A 17684-nucleotide genomic window follows, 5' to 3' on the forward strand; every position below is an offset into this window, starting at 1 on the left:
AGACGATACCTCATTGTGATTTTGATCTGCATTTCTCTGATAATGAGTGATGTTGAGCATACTTCATGTGTTTGTTAGCCATCTGTATGTCTTTGGAGAAATGTCTGTTTAGATCTTCAGCCCATTTTTTGATTAAGTCATTTATTTTTCTGGTATTGAGCTGCATGAGCTGCTTGTATATTTTGGAGATTAATTCTTTGTTAGTTGCTTTGTTTGCTATTATTTTCTCCCATTCTGAATGCTGTCTTTTCACCTTGCTTAGTTTCCTTCATTGTGCAAAAGCTTTTAAACTTAATTAGGTCCCGTTTGTTTATTTTTGCTTTTATTTCCATCACTCTGGGAGGTGGGTCATAGAGGATCTTGCTCTGATTTATGTCAGAGAGTGTTTTGCCTATGTTTTCTTCTAGGAATTTTATAGTTTCTGGTCTTACATTTAGATCTTTAATCCATTTTGAGTTTATTTTTGTGTATAGTGCTACAAAGTGTTCTATTTTCATGCTTTTACAGGTGTTTCACCAGTTTTCCCAGCGCCACTTGTTAAAGAGATTGTCTTTTCTCCATTGTATATTTTTGCCTCCTTTGTCAAAGAAATGGTGTCCATAGGTACATGGATTTATATCTGGGCTTTCTATTTTGTCCCATTGATCTATATTTCTGGCTTTGTGCCAGTACTATACTGTCTTGATGACTGTAGCTTTGTAGTATAGTCTGAAATCAGGCAGGTTGATTCCTCCAGTTTCATTCTTCTTTCTCAAGACCACTTTGGCTATTCGAGGTTTTTTGTGTTTCCATAGAAATTGTGAAATCATTTGTTCTAGTTCTATGAAAAATACCATTGGTAGCTTGATAAGGATTGCATTGAATCTATAGATTGTTTTGGGTAGTATACTAAATTTCACTGTATCAATTCTTTCAATCCATGAACATAGTATATTTCTCCATCTATTTGTGTCATCTCTGATTTCTTTCATCAGTGTTTTATAGTTTTGTATATCTAGGTCTTCTGTTTCTTTAGGTAAATTTATTCCTAACTATTTTATTCTTTTCATTGCAATGGTGAATGGGATTGTTTCCTTAATTTCTCTTTCTGTTTTCTCATTGTTAGTGTATAGGAATGGAAGGGATTTCTATGTATTATTTTTATATTCTGCAACTTTACTATATTCACTGATTAGCTCTAGTAATTTTCTGGTGGTGTCTTTAGGGTTTTCCATGTGGAGGATTATGTCATCTGCAAACAGTGAGAATTTTACTTCTTTTCCTATCTGGATTCCTTTTATTTCTTTTTCTTCTCTGATTGCTGTGCCTAGGACTTCCAAAACTATGTTGTATAGTAGTGGTGAGAGTGGGCACCCTAGTCTTTTTCCTGATTTTAGAGGAAATGCTTTCAATTTTTTGCCATTGAGGATGTTTGCTGTGGGTTTATCACAGATGGCTTTTATCGTGTTGAGGTATGTTCCTTCTATGCCTGCTTTCTGGAGAGCTTTTATCATAAATGGGTGTTGAATTTTGTCAAAGGCTTTCTCTGCATCTATTGAGATAATAATATGGTTTTATCTTTCAATTTGTTAATACGGTGTATCACAGTGATTAATTTGTGGATACTGAAGAATCCTTGTATCCCTGGGATAAAGCCCACTTGGTCATGATGTATGATATTTTTAATATGTTGTTGGACTCTGTTTGCTAGAATTTTGTTGAGGATTTTTGCATCTATGTTCATCAGTGATATTGGCCTGTAGTTTTCCTTTTTTGTGGCATCTTTATCTGGTTTTGGTATTAGAGTGATGGTGGCCTCATAGAATGAGTTTGAGACTTTCCTCTTCAAGTTTCTGGAAGAGTTCGAGTAGGATAGGTGTTAGCTCTTCTTTAAATTTTTGGTAGAATTTACCTGTGAAGCTATCTGGTCCTGGGCTTCTGTTTGTTGAAAGATTTTTGATTACAGTTTAGATTTCCATGCTTGTAGTGAGTCTGTTTAAGATTTTCTATTTCTTCCTGGTTCAGTTTTGGAAGATTATACTTTTCTAAGAATTTGTCCCTTTCTTCCAAGTTGTCCATTTTATTGGCATACAGTTGCTGATAGTAGCCTCTTATGACCCTTTGTATTTCTGTGTTGTCTGTTGTGATTTCTCCATTTTCATTTCTAACTTTATTGATTTGATTCTTCTCCCATTTTTTCTTGATGATTCGGGCTGATAGTTTGTCTATTTTATTTATCTTCTCAAAGAGCCAGATTTTAGTCTTGTTGATTTTTGCTATAATCTCCTTTATTTCTTTTTCAGTTATTTCTGCTCTGATTTTTATTTTTTCTTTCCTTCTACTAACTTTGGGGTTTAGCTGTGCAAGAGAAAATTTTTTCTTTGAAAGTTTAGAGTTGATTAATGAGGCTTTAGTTGCTTGTAGGGAGAAGGCAATGGCACCCCACTCCAGTACTCTTGCCTGGAAAATCCCATGAATGGAGGAGCCTGGTAGGCTGCAGTCCATGGGGTCGCTAAGAATAGGACATGACTGAGCGACTTCACTTTCACTTTTCAGTTTCAGGCACTGGAGAAGGAAATGGCAACCCACTCCAGTGTTCTTGCCTGGAGAATCCCAGGGACAGGGGAGCCTGGTGGGCTGCCGTCTATGGGGTTGCCCAGAGTCAGACACAACTGAAGCAACTTAGCAGCAGCAGCAGTTGCTTATAGAAGGTGTTACCTCAGTAGTCCTATTTTGTCTAATCCACTGAATTGAATTTATTTCTTTTAAAAATACCAATATAAGAATTCAAATTTATGTCTTAGATATGTGAACTTGATAATGATCCCTAGGCACAATAGATCCCTTCCCTGGTGGCTCAGACAGTAAAGAATCCACCTGCAATGCAGGAGACTGGGTTCAACCCCAGCGTCAGGAAGATGCCCTGGAGAGAGAAATGGCTAACCACTCCAGTCCTCTTGCCTGGAGAACCCCATGGACAGAGGAGCCTGGCTGACTACAGTCCATGCGGTCACGGAAGAGTCGGACACAATGGAGTGGCTAAACCACTGCACCAGGCACAAGAAGCCAGGAAAAATAAAAATGCTTCCACATGTGTCAAATAATCTCATCAGCTCACCACTGGCAAATGAATATATTTATGGACAAGTCAGAAAAGTCTTACACCCATGCCCTTGAGACATGTGGTTTCAGGACTCCTTGATCCCTTCTCATGCAATTATACTCAATCAGCCAGACACTAATGTAACTAACAAACAGAATAATAAACATTGTTTGCTACTTATTTTCCCCCTTGTATCCCAATACAAGATAAGGCTGTTATGTGCTGACACTACCTTCTAAATACACTCCCTCTGCCCAGCACTCATAGCATGTTCACCTCATGCTGGGGAAACCCAGTGCTACATGGTAACAAGAAACAAAAAGTTTTGGCCAAAGCCACCGGGCTAGTGTCTGTTCATGCATCTGAAGTCTCTGCACCTCTAGTACCAACAGACCTCAGTTTCCTCAACTATAAAATAAAGAAATGGAACTAGCTGATGGAGTGATCCCATGCAGTATGCATTAATACATCTGATTACTGCTGTATTCATCATTTCCTTCAAGTTTGAGGTCATTTTGAAAAGTAATTCCTCCAAAAATTGACATTTTCATGGGGAAGTGGATAATGAACTATTTCATGTTTAACAGCAGCTGAGGGAGTTTTAAACTTGTTTACTTAGGAACAGAGAATTTAAAGTGCCATCCGTTCAAGAATATATGGAAGTATATGTTTCATGTGACTGAAAGTTAAAATAGTTTTCATACCATTTTAACTTAATATTTTAAATCTTGCTTGTTTTTTTCAGAATTCAAAAAAATATTAATATTTTATTTTATTAAAATAATTCAAAAATTGATGGTATTTCTTAAATGGCTATGTGGATATGTTCATGCATTTTTACACATTTGTTTTATCCTCAGTATTTTCAGGTTAATAAATTTAAAACATATATTCAATTTCTGATATAAGAACATGGATGTATTTATAATTTTTTTCCCATTTTTAGATATATACTTTCAAATTTTGGAGACACAAGATAAGCCTTCATTGTTTCCTCATAAAAAATAAAGTCTTATCATCTCCAAAAAAGACAACAAAGATTTGTACAATTCATATTCAAGCATCTTGGCAGAGATGAACACTTCCCTGTTTATAATATATCAGTCACACCATAGTTTCATCAACTACAGAAGACGTTTTAACCAATTTTAGAAGGATGATTACAGAAAAGAAATGTACAAAGCTTTCCAACACGTAATAGGGTGTGATTTGAAGAAAGTCGTAAGATTCCACAGCCCCAAAATAGTCCTCCCATATCTAGGGCCTGAAATTTCCATCATGATCATAAAAGATTAAAAACGGCATCTGCTTTCGAGTTTTAAGTGAAGAATGAAACACTAATGCTGACATATTACCTGTTGACCAGCAGAAAGCAAAACTCTGAGAAAATAGGCCCAGGCATATAGGGTCGAACAGGAAAAAAGGCTAAGAGAACAAAGATATCAGGATAAATAGAGGTCACCACATACCAAACACAAGTGGGAACTTGGAGGACAAGTGGAAAAGAATTTCTTATTAAAATCTCCTTGAGTTGCTAACCAAAAGGGGAAGGGGAGTCAGTTTAAAAAGCGAGTACTAAGAGGTACAAACTGTGCCGTACTGTTGCTCAGGTGTGCCTGACTCTTTGTGACCTTTTGGACTGCAGCCTGCCCGGCTCCTCTGTCCATGGGATTTTTTTCAGGCAAGAATACTGAACGGGTTGTCATTTCCTAAGAGGTACAAACTACTATATATAAAATAAATAAGCTATAAGAATATATTGAACAGCATAGAGAACATGGCCAATACTTTATGATAACTTCAAATGGAATGGAATGTATTAAAATTTTGAATCCCTAATACTGTACACTTGAAAGCAACATAATAAGTCAGCTATGTGCTGTGCTAAATCGCTTCAGTAGTGTCTGACTCTCTGTGATGCTATGGACTGTAGCCCACCAGGCTCCTCTGTCCGTGGGATTCTCCAGACAAGAAACCTGGAGTGGGTTGCCATTCCCTTCTCCATATGTCAACTATAGAAAGAAAGAAAGTGAAGTCGCTCAGTCGTGTCCGACTCTCTGTGACCCTGTGGACTGTAGCCCACCAGGCTCCTCTGTCCACGGGATTCTCCAAGCAAGAATACTGGAGTGGGTTGCCATTTCCTTCTCCAGGATATCTTCCTGACCCAGGGATCAAACCTGGGCCTCCCGCATCACAGGCAGATGCTTTACCCTCTGAGCCCCCAGCTTCCCAGATAGCTCAGTTAGTAAAGAATGTCAACTATACCTCAGTTAAAAAAAAAAAAGTTAATAATAAAATAAAATATACAAGAAAAAAATATGCCTGTACAGGCTATTTTGAAATACTATTTCCCACTGAATAAAGAGATGTTGAATGATTGAAAAAAGGCAGTTATTTCCAACTGTTAATTTCACATTTTAATAGAAAAAAAATGAATAGCATTCCTATAAAAATAAAATACCAAGTATTATATTCCCCAACAAATAGTATTTATAGAAGCATTCCTTTAATCAAAACACCTATCCAGATCCTACTGAGTACAAATACTATACATATGGACACTAATTACATGAGGTTTCTGTTCTGAAGGACATGTAAGCTGACAATTAAGATGCAAAATAATGGCCAAGGTTGACACGTGACATAGTGCTGTGGAACCCCGCAGAAACATCTGTTTCTACCCTGGAGAATTTGGAAAGAGGTGAAGAGATGCTGTGTAAGATGATTCTTGAAGAGTGATTAAGGGAACATTCAGAGGAAGGGGGAAAGGCAGTGTAGACAGAAACAAGTGCTCAGGATGGAATTCAGCAGCAATGAGAAAGGTATAAAAGCTGGTGGAGGCTTTGAAATCAGATCTAAGCTCAAATTCAACAGTGAGTAACTTTGGGAATTTAAGAAACTACTTAACCTCTATGAACTTTTTTCTGTGCATCTATAAAATGATAATAACATTAATAACATATACCCCATCCCTGAGCATTCAGACAGTAAAGAATTTGCCTTCAAGGCAGGAGACCCGGGTTCAATCCCTGTCTTAGGAAGATCACCTGGAGAAGGAAATGGCAATCCACTTTAGTATTCTTGCTGGGGAAATCCCATGGACGGAAGAGCCTGGCAGGCTGCAGTCCATGGAATCACAAAGAGTTGGACACGACTGAGTAACTTTCACTTCACTTTAATTTACCTCATGGGCTTCACTATGTTTAAATGTATATCAAGTCTTGACAGTGTGTTCAATAAAATTTAATCATATTATGAAACTGCCTTCAAAGTCCAGATGAGAGGCAATGTAGTCAGAGCTTGGCAAGTGAGGAAAAGAGATGTTTTTGAGGGAAAAACTGTGAACTGGTTAGACAAGGGCAATCAGGGCAAGATCAAGGCTGATCTGAAGATCCTAATTTGAGCATCAGGGCTGGTACAGTGCCATGAACAGAGAGAGGCAGACTGGGAAAGGTGAGAAGGACTGAGAGACCTGCTGAATGAGTGCCCACAAGCCACACCTGGGAATCGAGAGGGAGGCAGAAATGCAGATCTGGGTGTTGTTAGTATGGCTGAGTCCCTAAGCAGAGATTGTTTAACAGGGAAACAGAGGGTAGAAACCCAAAGCACTCACATAAACCTTAGAGAAAAAAATAACAGACAAATGAGTCCTAAATTCTCACTGTAAGCTCATCATGATATTTACAGTAATGATAATGATCATTTATTGAGTTACTCTGTGGATATTGCAGATATTGTGCCATGTGTTTGGTTACATTAGTCATTCATTCAACAGGTAAAGAGCACCTGTCAAATTGTCAACGTGGTTCTCAGGAGAGAACCTGAGATTCACCAACAAGCCAAGCAGCACATGGCTACCTGCATGGAGCTTGCATTGTCTTAAACTGTTACCGAATAAAGAATATGACATCAGATTATGACACATGCTACAAAGAAAGGGAAAGAAAATAATATGATAGAGGTAGGACAGGGACAGCTGGAGAAAGGTCAGGGAATCTTCTCTATACAGTTCATGTGCTCCTCCGTCCTAACAACCCTCATTGAAGCTGACTCCAAAGTTTTGAGAAATTAAATAACTTTTTCAGTGCCTCTTGACTAGAATCAAGATTTTTCTAACCAATACCATAACCACAATAAGTACAGACTCCCACAAATAAGCTAAATGGCAAGTAAGTGCACAATAAATATATTAAAATACTCATTCAAGCATAAAGTGCCATTACCTACACAGACAGTTTTAACATGGAAGATCACTGTCACAATGTCATAGCCATCACTAGGCACTGCTACTAACAAACTCACACAGGTGGGTTTAAAACATCACTGAGGCTTAGGTCTCTTCTAGAAAGAAGAATTACCGGGCAACTGATTGATAAAATGATGCCAAAGTTCCAATAATAAGAAGAAACCTCCTCTCTTCAGTTTGCAAATACAATGTTTAAGCCAGGAACTGAAACACACATACTGAGTAGTCAGCATATATTCATGAAAACAAAGGCAGGAGACTGAAGAGGAGCTAAGCTGTCAGCCTGGCAAGAGGCTGGAGGTCACGGTACTCACAGTGCGGCATCCCATGCTCTCACCACTGTCCTGGGTGGATAATGAGCAGGAGACCCAGGTGCAGGACCACAGCCATGGCCAGTCAGTAGTGGCAGCTGCATCTTCAGTTTGAAAGCCTAGAGGAACAGGCGTAGGCAAATAGTGAAAAATGTCTTTAGAAGCAACAAAAACCAAAGAAAGAAAGTGCTGAAGGAATCTAGGCTCTACAGCTGACTAACTTAGAGAAAATAAAGTAGGAAATCATGAGTGTATTTTATCTATTTTAACAAGCAGTATCTTTCTCATCTGCAGTCATTAAAAAAAAAAAAAAAACCTGTCAGCCAGACATGCAGCAGCATCTGCCACTTTCTGAAGACACCACCCAACATCTGGCGCCTATAACAGTCACTTTGTCCTATGGTTTTGCTTAAAACTAGGAACCAGTCACTTAGGGGGTTAGATCATTTACCTAACTACAAAGAGATGTGTTTACTAAAAGGATTTGACCAGTGGTATTTTCAAATTTGAACACTTTATGGGCAGAATGGCTTAGAAAGAATAACTCCTTTTCAATAATCAGTGAAGTCTTCAGAGTTCATGAAAAATATTGATATCCATTATTTTACTTGAGCCTCAAAACAATCCTACCACTATGCATTTTTATCCCTCATGTATAGGGAAGGAGAGTGGTGAGAGCCAAAGAGCACATGGGCCCGAGGTTGAGTGGTGGGGTCCTAACATGAAAACAAAAATCCAGTAGCAGGTAGTAACTGGAACTGCCCCACAGAGGTGCAGCGTGAAGTGAGTTGATGGATCAGACGCCCAGACCACTGTGACTGGCAGGTCACCGTGAGCCTAAAAGGGGTGTTATTCAGACAGAGTGTGGGGTTTTAGAGAGTAATGGCATGTGAGAACATAAATGGAGGAAAGCTGCAGATGGAATACAAAAGAAAAATTAAATGAAACACACTAAGGTAAAACAAGAGAAGCAGTGTTGTAAACGCAGGGGAGCAGCGGTCTCAGATGGCAAATGCCAGAAAGGCGTAGGGGGAAATGAAGAAATAAGCTGCATGCAGAAGTGCAATGACAGTAAATAAGCAGCACTAACAGTGATAAACACCCTTCATTAGAGAGCTTCCACTCTTAAAAAGGAAAGGAAACTTTTCAATACAAGAAAAGAACCTGCCAGATCTATAAACATACTTAGCTTGAAACTTATTCTTTAAAAGGAATGGTATACAGACAGAGGGTTTCCCTAGGAGGTGGGAAAACCTACTGGATCATTTGACTTCTTGACAGGATTATAGCTTGTCTTGTTGCTTCTAATTAATAATGCATTTAGCTATATTATTAGACACTTGGATGTGTTTTTCTGGCAGCAGCAGTAACTGAGTTCTTTCTCACCGACCTCTGCTAGTAAGAGGGATAATAAAAGACAGTCAAGGTAAATACAGTCTGCTATTAAGCTGTAAGGCTGTCTGTTAGCACCCCAGCCCTTCAGTGACTCACGCAAGTTGCCTCCAAAGCAACTAAACCTAAAATTGGACTGTAAGAGCTAGCTCAAATTCTGTGTCTTAGTGTGGCAGTTTGTTTCCAGAGTAATAACAAATGAATGTTATTATTAACTCAAAGAATTGGTGAAAAGTGACATGGATACTTATTCTTTGAGAAGAGGAAACAAAAGAGCTGCGGAGGTGCTGTGTCCAGGGAAAGAACTTGGACACTACTAGGTGCCAGGCACTGTGATGGTCATTTCGCATTTCTCATCTCATTTTAGTCTTACAATAAATGTGCAATGAAGTTATTATTAACTACATTTTAAGCTTGAGAAAACTGAGGTTCAGAGAGATTAGAAACTTGTCCAAATTCCCTCAAGGAACCAAGAAACCAAGCCAGAACTAAACCTAGGAACATTCTGACTCTGAAATACCCGATTTTCCCATAAATCAAACAAGATTTTGCCGATTAAAGACCAAAACTGCAACCTCTTTCAGTCAGTCACATGCTTACAACTCAGCCACTGAAATTGAGGAGACTCTTCTGTGACTAAATAATGACTGATTTTTAAAGTAGATCACAAACGAAATACTGTCATCATTAAATTATATTGTAAGGATGGTCACAGTCATCATCCTAAAGATGGACAAGTTAGAGTTCTTGGTATGCAATATGTAACAGTTATTGATATGTGCATATTTTAAGGGAAAAAACATAAAGACTTAATTTCAAAAGACATTACTATCTTTAGTAATTCCCTGTCTTCCCCAAAGCAAGAAAATTATTCAGATAAACTGAACTGAGTAATCTGAATTTTTGGAACTGAGCAACCATTCAGAAAACAGGAGGATGTTCAGCAATCATCACGCTTTCTTCTTGCTAGACTTCTCTGGAGTGATCTCTCCCCTACTGTGGCATCACCAATCATCTCCTTCCCCCAGCTGAGAGTCCCACCTGAACTCCAGACCAGCACTGGGCAAGGCCACCACACTTCAGAACCACCATGTACCCTGCACCCTCTTTGTCACTTACTGCACTAAAGATGGAAGAGATTATTACCACTCATCCTCAATAACTCTGAAAAGGGGGTGACCTGAATCGCATTTTTCAGATGATGAAACTGAAATCATAAACCTAGATGATGAAACCTGAAGTCATAAACCTAACAACTGATGGAGCCAGGCAGCAATTCAAGCCCAGGTATTTCTGATTCCAAGGTGGATTCTTGTGCCCCACATACTGGCTGCCTCTCCGTATATTTCTCAGTTCCCATTCGGCAGTTCCAGAGCTCTCCTGATATTTTTATGTCTATAACTGAATGCCACTTTTTCTCCTTATAATTAATCTCTGCTTTATTTTTCTCCTGGATTCTTTTTCAGGATGAACTGCATCACTTACCAACTGTAATATATTTGTGTGTTCACTTACCTTTCTCTTCCAGTAAGTTCTCAGTTACCCTTGTGTGCCTACAACCTTTCAGAAAGGCTGACAAAGAGTTTGACACATTAATATATAATTATTTGTGAAGCAAATGATGGTCTCCAGTCACCGTAACCAGAAACGCCCTTTTATCATTTACTAACCTCATACATTTCTAAATAAAAGGCCAGTCAAAGGTTAATCATTTGTCCTCCTTTTAAAGTGCCAGTCTTCACATCTGGTGGTTCAAGATGGCAGAGTAGGAGGCCCCTGAGTGCGCCTCCCCCCACAGACACCACGAACCACAACCACACATAGAAGAACTATCTCTGGGAACAACCTGAGGACTAGCAGGACCGATTTTCTACAATTAAGGATATAAAGAAAAGGCCATATGGAGGTGGGTAGAAAGAGAAGAGATGCAGTCTAGTCACAGCACACACTCCCGATGCAGTGGCCCACAGGTTGGGTGGGGGCGGGGAACGTCACAATCGTGGATGTCCCCTGAGGAACAAGGGGTCCACGCTTCACATGGGGCTCCCCAGCTCAGGGGATCTGCACCGGGAAGATGAGCCCCTTAACATCAGACCTTGAAAACCAGTGGGACTTATATCAGGGAGAGCCACAGGGCTGTGGAAAACCAAGATTCTGCTCCTGAAGAGTCTGCACAGACTCACACTGTGTCCTGGCACAGAAGAAGCAACTTGAAAACTGCCTGGGTCAGACAAGGAGATCAACTGACTAATTTAGGGAGTGTGCTGGAGTGGCAGGGATCTGATAAAACTTTCTTCGTGACAGAGGCACTGGTGGGTGCCATTTTCTTTTGCTCTCTTTCCACCTGCCTGGCCTCGCACTGGCACATGCCATTTCTGTTACTTTCCATCATCTTGGTTAAACAAATGCTCCCGCCCAGGTGTTCTCCCGAGGTGTTCTTTCCTGCTCAACACACCCATCCAGAGGGCCTCTCCAAAGCAGCTTCCAGCCCACCCCGCCCAGCAAGTGTCCTCTGCCAGCATCAGTGGCCCCTCCAAAGCAGCTGCTGCTCCAGAGGGTCAGCCCTCAACCACAGCATGTTCACAACAGCCATAGCAAGGCTTCAGAGCCAGTCGCAGTGGGGGCCAGTCCCACGTTTCCACAAGCTCACAGCAATCACATGCAGACCTCTCTGCCAGCTGACCTGAGGGCCAACCCTGCCAAACAGCATGCCTGCAGCAATCACAGCCCAACCACAGCAAAAGGACACACACTGCCCACACTGGGGATACACCTGGAGCAGCTGGCTCTGAGGACTAGGGGACTGTGTCACCGGGCCCCACAGGACAACATCTACATAAGGCTACTCTTTAAAGGCTGGGAGACATACCTCATGTGCCTAATACATAGAAACAAACACAAAGAGTTAAGCAAAATGAGGAAACAAAAACAATACCTTCCAAACAAAAGAAACAAGACAAAAGTTTCAGAAAAAGAACTAAACAAAATGGAAATATAAAATTTACCAGGTAAAGAGTCGAAATAAATATTCATAAAGATTCTAACTGAACTTGGAAGAAGACTGGATGAACTCAGTGAGAGCTTCAGCAAAGAGACAGAAAATACAAAAAAGAACCAATCAGAACTGAAGAACACAATAGGTGAAATGAAAACTACACTACAGGAAATCAACAGCAGGTTAGAGGATGCAGAAGAACAGATCAGCAATCTGGAAGATAGGGAAATGGAAATTAATCTACTGGAAGAGCAAAAAAAAAAAAAATAATCCAAAAAATGAGGCTAATTTAAGGGTCCTCTAGGACAACATCAAGCATGCTAACATTCACATGATAGGGGTCCCAGAAGGAGAGAAAAAAAGAAACAACAACAGAAAACATCTGAAAATATAATGGCTGAAAACCTTCCTAACCTGGCGAAGAAAACAGCTGTCCAAATCCAAGAAGTTAAAAAAAAAAATGAAAATTACAGGTGAAAATCCCTGAGGAACATAAATTCAGAAATCCTCAACAAAATACTAGCATGCCAAATTCAACAACATGTTGAAAGAATTATTCACCATCAAGTGATATTTATTCCATAGATGCAAGGATGATTCAATATAGGCACATCAAACAATGTGATGCACCATATTAACAAAATGAATAATTAAAATCATGATTATATAAATAGGTACAGAAAAACCATTTGATATAATTCAACATCCATTCATGATTTTAAAAAAAACTCTTAATAAGTTAATAACACATAGTAAATTAGGCATAGAAGGAACATATATCAACATAATAAAACCTATATACAACAAACCCACAGCTAGCATCATATTCAGTGGTGAAAGGCTGAAAGCATCTCCTCTAAAATCAGGAAAGAGATGAGGATGCCCACTATTTCCATTTTTATTAAATATTGTACTGGAAGTCCTAGCCACGGCAATCAGAAAAGGAAAGGAATAAAAGGCATTCAAATTGGAAAGGAAGAAGTAAATCTGCAGATGACATGATGCTATATACAGAAAACCCCCAAAGACTCCATCATAATATTATTAGAACTAATAAATAAATTAGTAAAGTGGCAGAATCAAAATAAATATACATAAACCTGTTATAATTCTATACAGTGGATATGGAACAACAGACTGGTTCCAAATCAGGAAAGGAGGACATCAAGGCTGTATACTGTCACCCAGCTTATTTAATTTATATGCAGAGTACATCATGAGAAACGCTGGGCTGGATGAATCACAGCTGGAATCAATACTGCTGGGAGAAATATCAATAACTTCAGATATGCAAATGACACCACCCTTATGGCAGAAAGCGAAGAAGAACTAAAGAGCCTCTTGATGAAAGTGAAAGAGGAGAGTGAAAACTGGCTTAAAACTCAACATTCAGAAAACTAAGATCATGACATCTGGTCCCATCACTTCATGGCAAATAGATGGGGAAACAGTGGAAATAGTGACAGATTTTATATTTTGGGGCTCCAAAATCACTGCAGATGGTGACTGCAGCCATGAAATTAAAAGATGCTTACTCCTTGGAAGAAAAGTTATGACCAACCTAGACAACATATTAAAAAGCAGAGACATTACTTTGCCAACAAAGGTCCATTTAGTCAAAGCTATGGTTTTTCAAGCAGTCATGTATAGATATCAGAGTTGGACTATAAAGAAAGCTGACAGCCAAAAAATTGATGCTTTTGAACTGTGGTGTTGGAGAAGACTCTTGAGAGTCCCTTGGACTACAAGGAGCTCCACCCAGTACATCCTAAAGGAAATCAGCCCTGAATATTCATTGAAAGGACTGATGCTGAAGTTGAAACTCCAATACTTTCGCTACCTGATGTGAATAATTGACTCACTGGAAAAGACCCTTATGCTGGGAAAGATTGAAGGTGGGAGGAGAAGGGGATGACAGAGGATGAGATGGTTGGATGGCATCACCGCTCAATGGACATGAGTTTGAGTAAACTCTGGAAGTTGGTGATGGACAGGGAGACCTGGTGTGCTGCAGTCCATGGGGTTGCAAAGAGTTGAACACAAATGGGCAACTGAACTGAACTGAACTGAACTGAACAAGCTATCAGAAAGAGAAATTAAGAAAGTCCCGTGTACAACTGTATAAAAAAGAAAAAAATACTTAGGAATAAACTGAACCAAGAAGGTGAACAGCTATACTCTGGAAACTATAAAATATTGACAAAAGAAAGTGAAAACAACCAAAACAAATGGAAAAATATACTGTCTTAGTGAATTAGAAGCATTAATATCATTAAAATGTCCATACTACCTCCAAGCAATCTACAGATTCAATGCCATACCTTTCAAAACACCAATGGTATCTTTCATGGAATTGATTGAAAACAGACTCTGAACAGAAAAAGAAATTTTAAGAAAGAAGAAGAAAGCTGAGTTCTCATGCTCCCTAATTTCAAACTATACTGCAAAGTTATAGTAATCAAAACTATATGATACTGGCAGAAAAACAGATACAATACACAGATCAATGGAAACAGAATAAGGAGCCCAGAAATAAAAACCATGCATATATGGTCAACTAATGTATGACAAGAGCTTCCTTGGTGGCTCAGTGGTAAAGAAATTGTTTGCCAAGCAGGAAATATAGATTCAATCCCTAGGTTGGGAAGATCCCCTGGAGAAGGAAATGCAACCAACTCCAATATTCTTGCCTGGGAAATCCCATGGACAGAGGAGCCTGACATGATATGGTTCACAGTGTCGCAAAAGAGTTGGACACAACTTAGTGACTAACTAACAACAACAACAAATAACAATGGGAAAACTGAAAAGCTACAAGCAAAAGAATTAAACTGGACCACTTTCTTACATTACATATAAAAATAAACTAAAAATAGATTCAGTTCAGTTCAGTCACTCAGTGGTATCTGACTCTTTACAACCCAATGGACTGCAGCACGCCAGGCCTCCCTGTCCATCACCAACTCCCGGAGTTTACTCAAACCCATGTCCATTGAGTGGTGATGCCATCCAACCATCTCATCCTCTGTCATGCCCTTCTCCTCCCACCTTCGATTTTTCCCAGAATCAAGGTCTTTTCAAATGAGTCAACTCTTCACATGAGGTGGCCAAAGTATTGGAGTTTCAGGTTCAACATCAGTCGTTCCAATGAATATCCAGGACTGATTTCCTTTAGGATGGACTGGTTGGATCTCCTTGCTGTCCAAGGGACTCTCAGGAATCTTCTCCAACACCACAGCTCAAAAGCATCAGTTCTCTGGTGCTCAGCTTTCTTTACAGTCCAACTCTGATATCTACACACGACTATTGGAAAAACCAAAGCTTTGACTAGACAGACCTAAAACCTTAATTTTAAGACCCAAACCATAAAACTCCTAGAAGTAAACATTGGCAGTATGGTCTTTGACATCAGTCTTGGAAATATTTTGTTTGGGTCTGTCTCCTCTGTCAAAGGAAGCAAAAGCAAATATTTAAAAAATGGACTACATCAAAGCAAAAAGCTTCTGCACCATGAAGGAAACCATCAATGAAATAAAAAGGCAACTTCTTAAAGGGAAATGATGTTGATAACCAAAATATATAAAGAACTTATACAACTCAATATTAAGAAAAGTGAACAGAGCATCTGAATAGATGTTTTTCCAAAGAAGATATGCAGATGGTCAAAAGCACATGAAAAGATGCTCACAATCACTAATCATCAGGGAAATACAAATCAAAACCAAAATGATATATCACTTTATACCTGACAGAATGGCTATTATCAAATAGACAGCAAATAACAGGTGTTGATGAGGATGTAGATTAAAAGGGAATTCTCATGTCCTGCTGGTGGGAATGTAAGTTGGTGCAGCCTCTAGGGAAAAAAGTATGGTGATTCCTTAAAAAATTAAAAACAGAATTGCTAGATGATCTAGTAATTCCATTTCCAGGTATTTATCCAAAGAAAAGAAAAAGACTAATTTGAAAAGATAAATGTACTCTTATGTTCACTGCAGAACTATTTACAATAGCCAAGATATGCTGCTGCTGCTGCTAAGTCACTCCAGTCACGTCTGACTCTGTGCAACCCCATAGACAGCAGCCCACCAGGCTCCTCTGTCCCTGGGATTCTCCAGGCAAGAATACTGGCGTGGGTTGCCATTTCCTTCTCCAATGCATGCATGCATGCTAAGTTGCTTCAGTTGTGTCCAACTCTATGCAACCCTATGGACAGCAGCCTACCAGGCTCCTCTGTCCACAGGATTCTCTAGGCAAGAATACTGGAGTGGGTTGCAATTTCCTTGCCAAGATATGGAAGTGACTTAAATGTTTAAAGCAGATAAAGAAGATGTGGTATATATACATACAATGGAATATTACCCAGCCACAAAAAAAGAATGAAATCTTGCCATTTGAGACATGAATCTAGAGGGTTTATGCCAAGTGAAATAAGTCATCAAAGACAAATACTGTACAAATGTCATACAATATTTATATGTAGAGTCTAAAAAGCAAAAGAAAAAACATAACAGAAACAGACTCAGATACAGAAAGCAAACTGGGGGTTGCCAGAGGGCTGGGAGTGTGGGGAATTGGGTGAAACAGGTGAAGAGATTAAGCATAAACTTTCAGCTATAAAATAAATTAGTCATTGAGATGTAATGTACAGCATTGAATTATAGTCAGTAATATTGTAATAACTTTGTATGGTAACAGATAGTTACTAGACATTGTGATCAATTTTTAAGATATATAAATGTAGAATCACTATGTTATTCACCTGAAGTTAACATAATAGTGTCAATTATACTTCAATAAAAGTAATAAAAATAAAAAACAAAGTGTTAGTCCTTAAACATGTGATCCATTGCATAAAATTTCTAATCATTAAAATATATGCACCTAATTTTACATATTCAAAATATGGAAATTTAGTGCTTGCATTAAATATAACCAATTATTTTCTTATGTTATTATTTTTATATTTTAGTTGATCTGACCTTCATTACTAGGTAGCATTTGTAGCAAAAAAATAATATGTGAGATATTAACCAAGATTTTTAATTTGTGGGTATTACGAATGGATGAAATGGGTGAAGGGGTCAAAGGTATAAACTTCCAGTTATAAGTCCCGGATATGTAATGTACAGCATGGTGACTAGTTAACAATAATAACAATAATACTGTACAGCATATTTGAATGTTGTTAAGAGAGTTAACGTTCTAAGATCTCTTCATAAGAAAAATAAATTTTGTTACTACATGTGGTGATGGATGTTAACCAAACACATTATGCTGATCATTTCACAATATAAACAAATATCAAATATTTATGTTGTATACATAAAACTAATATAATATTATGTGTCAATTATATCTCAATTTTTAAAAATACATTTTACTTGCATTTCTATGTCCCTCTCCTGTTCTGTCAGCAGCAAATAATAGCTCAAGAAAACAGAGCCCAAAAAGGAAATGGCCAAAGTCTTGGCTTTTGAGTTCCAAAATAAAGATCTGAAACTTGTAGTAAAGCCAAAGACCTTAAATTTAAAGATTTTTATCAGCAAGCACAGACTTTTTCTACTCTCAAATGGTTGTCTAGTTGTCTTGAAAACCCAGGCATAATGTTTATACCTTTAGAAAAATAAATAAAAGATTTAATAAGGAGTACTTAGA

At 38.6% G+C, this 17684-nt stretch overlaps 1 long non-coding RNA gene across 2 annotated transcripts in view; it reads right to left on the minus strand.

The window, feature by feature from the left end:
- Positions 1-7499: 7499 nt before the first annotated feature.
- The window catches only part of LOC110137666 (uncharacterized), a 133887-nt gene continuing 123702 nt past the window's right edge, over positions 7500-17684 (minus strand). Inside the window, exon 6 of one of the 2 annotated variants that reach the window (XR_011490417.1) lies at positions 7500-7758. This is a non-coding gene — a long non-coding RNA (uncharacterized lncRNA). The remainder of the gene's footprint in view (positions 7759-17684) is intronic. The other variant, XR_011490415.1, reaches the window with a different exon arrangement.

This window comes from Odocoileus virginianus, chromosome 11 (genome assembly GCF_023699985.2).
Source record: "Odocoileus virginianus isolate 20LAN1187 ecotype Illinois chromosome 11, Ovbor_1.2, whole genome shotgun sequence".
Classification (NCBI taxonomy): Eukaryota; Metazoa; Chordata; class Mammalia; order Artiodactyla; family Cervidae; genus Odocoileus; species Odocoileus virginianus.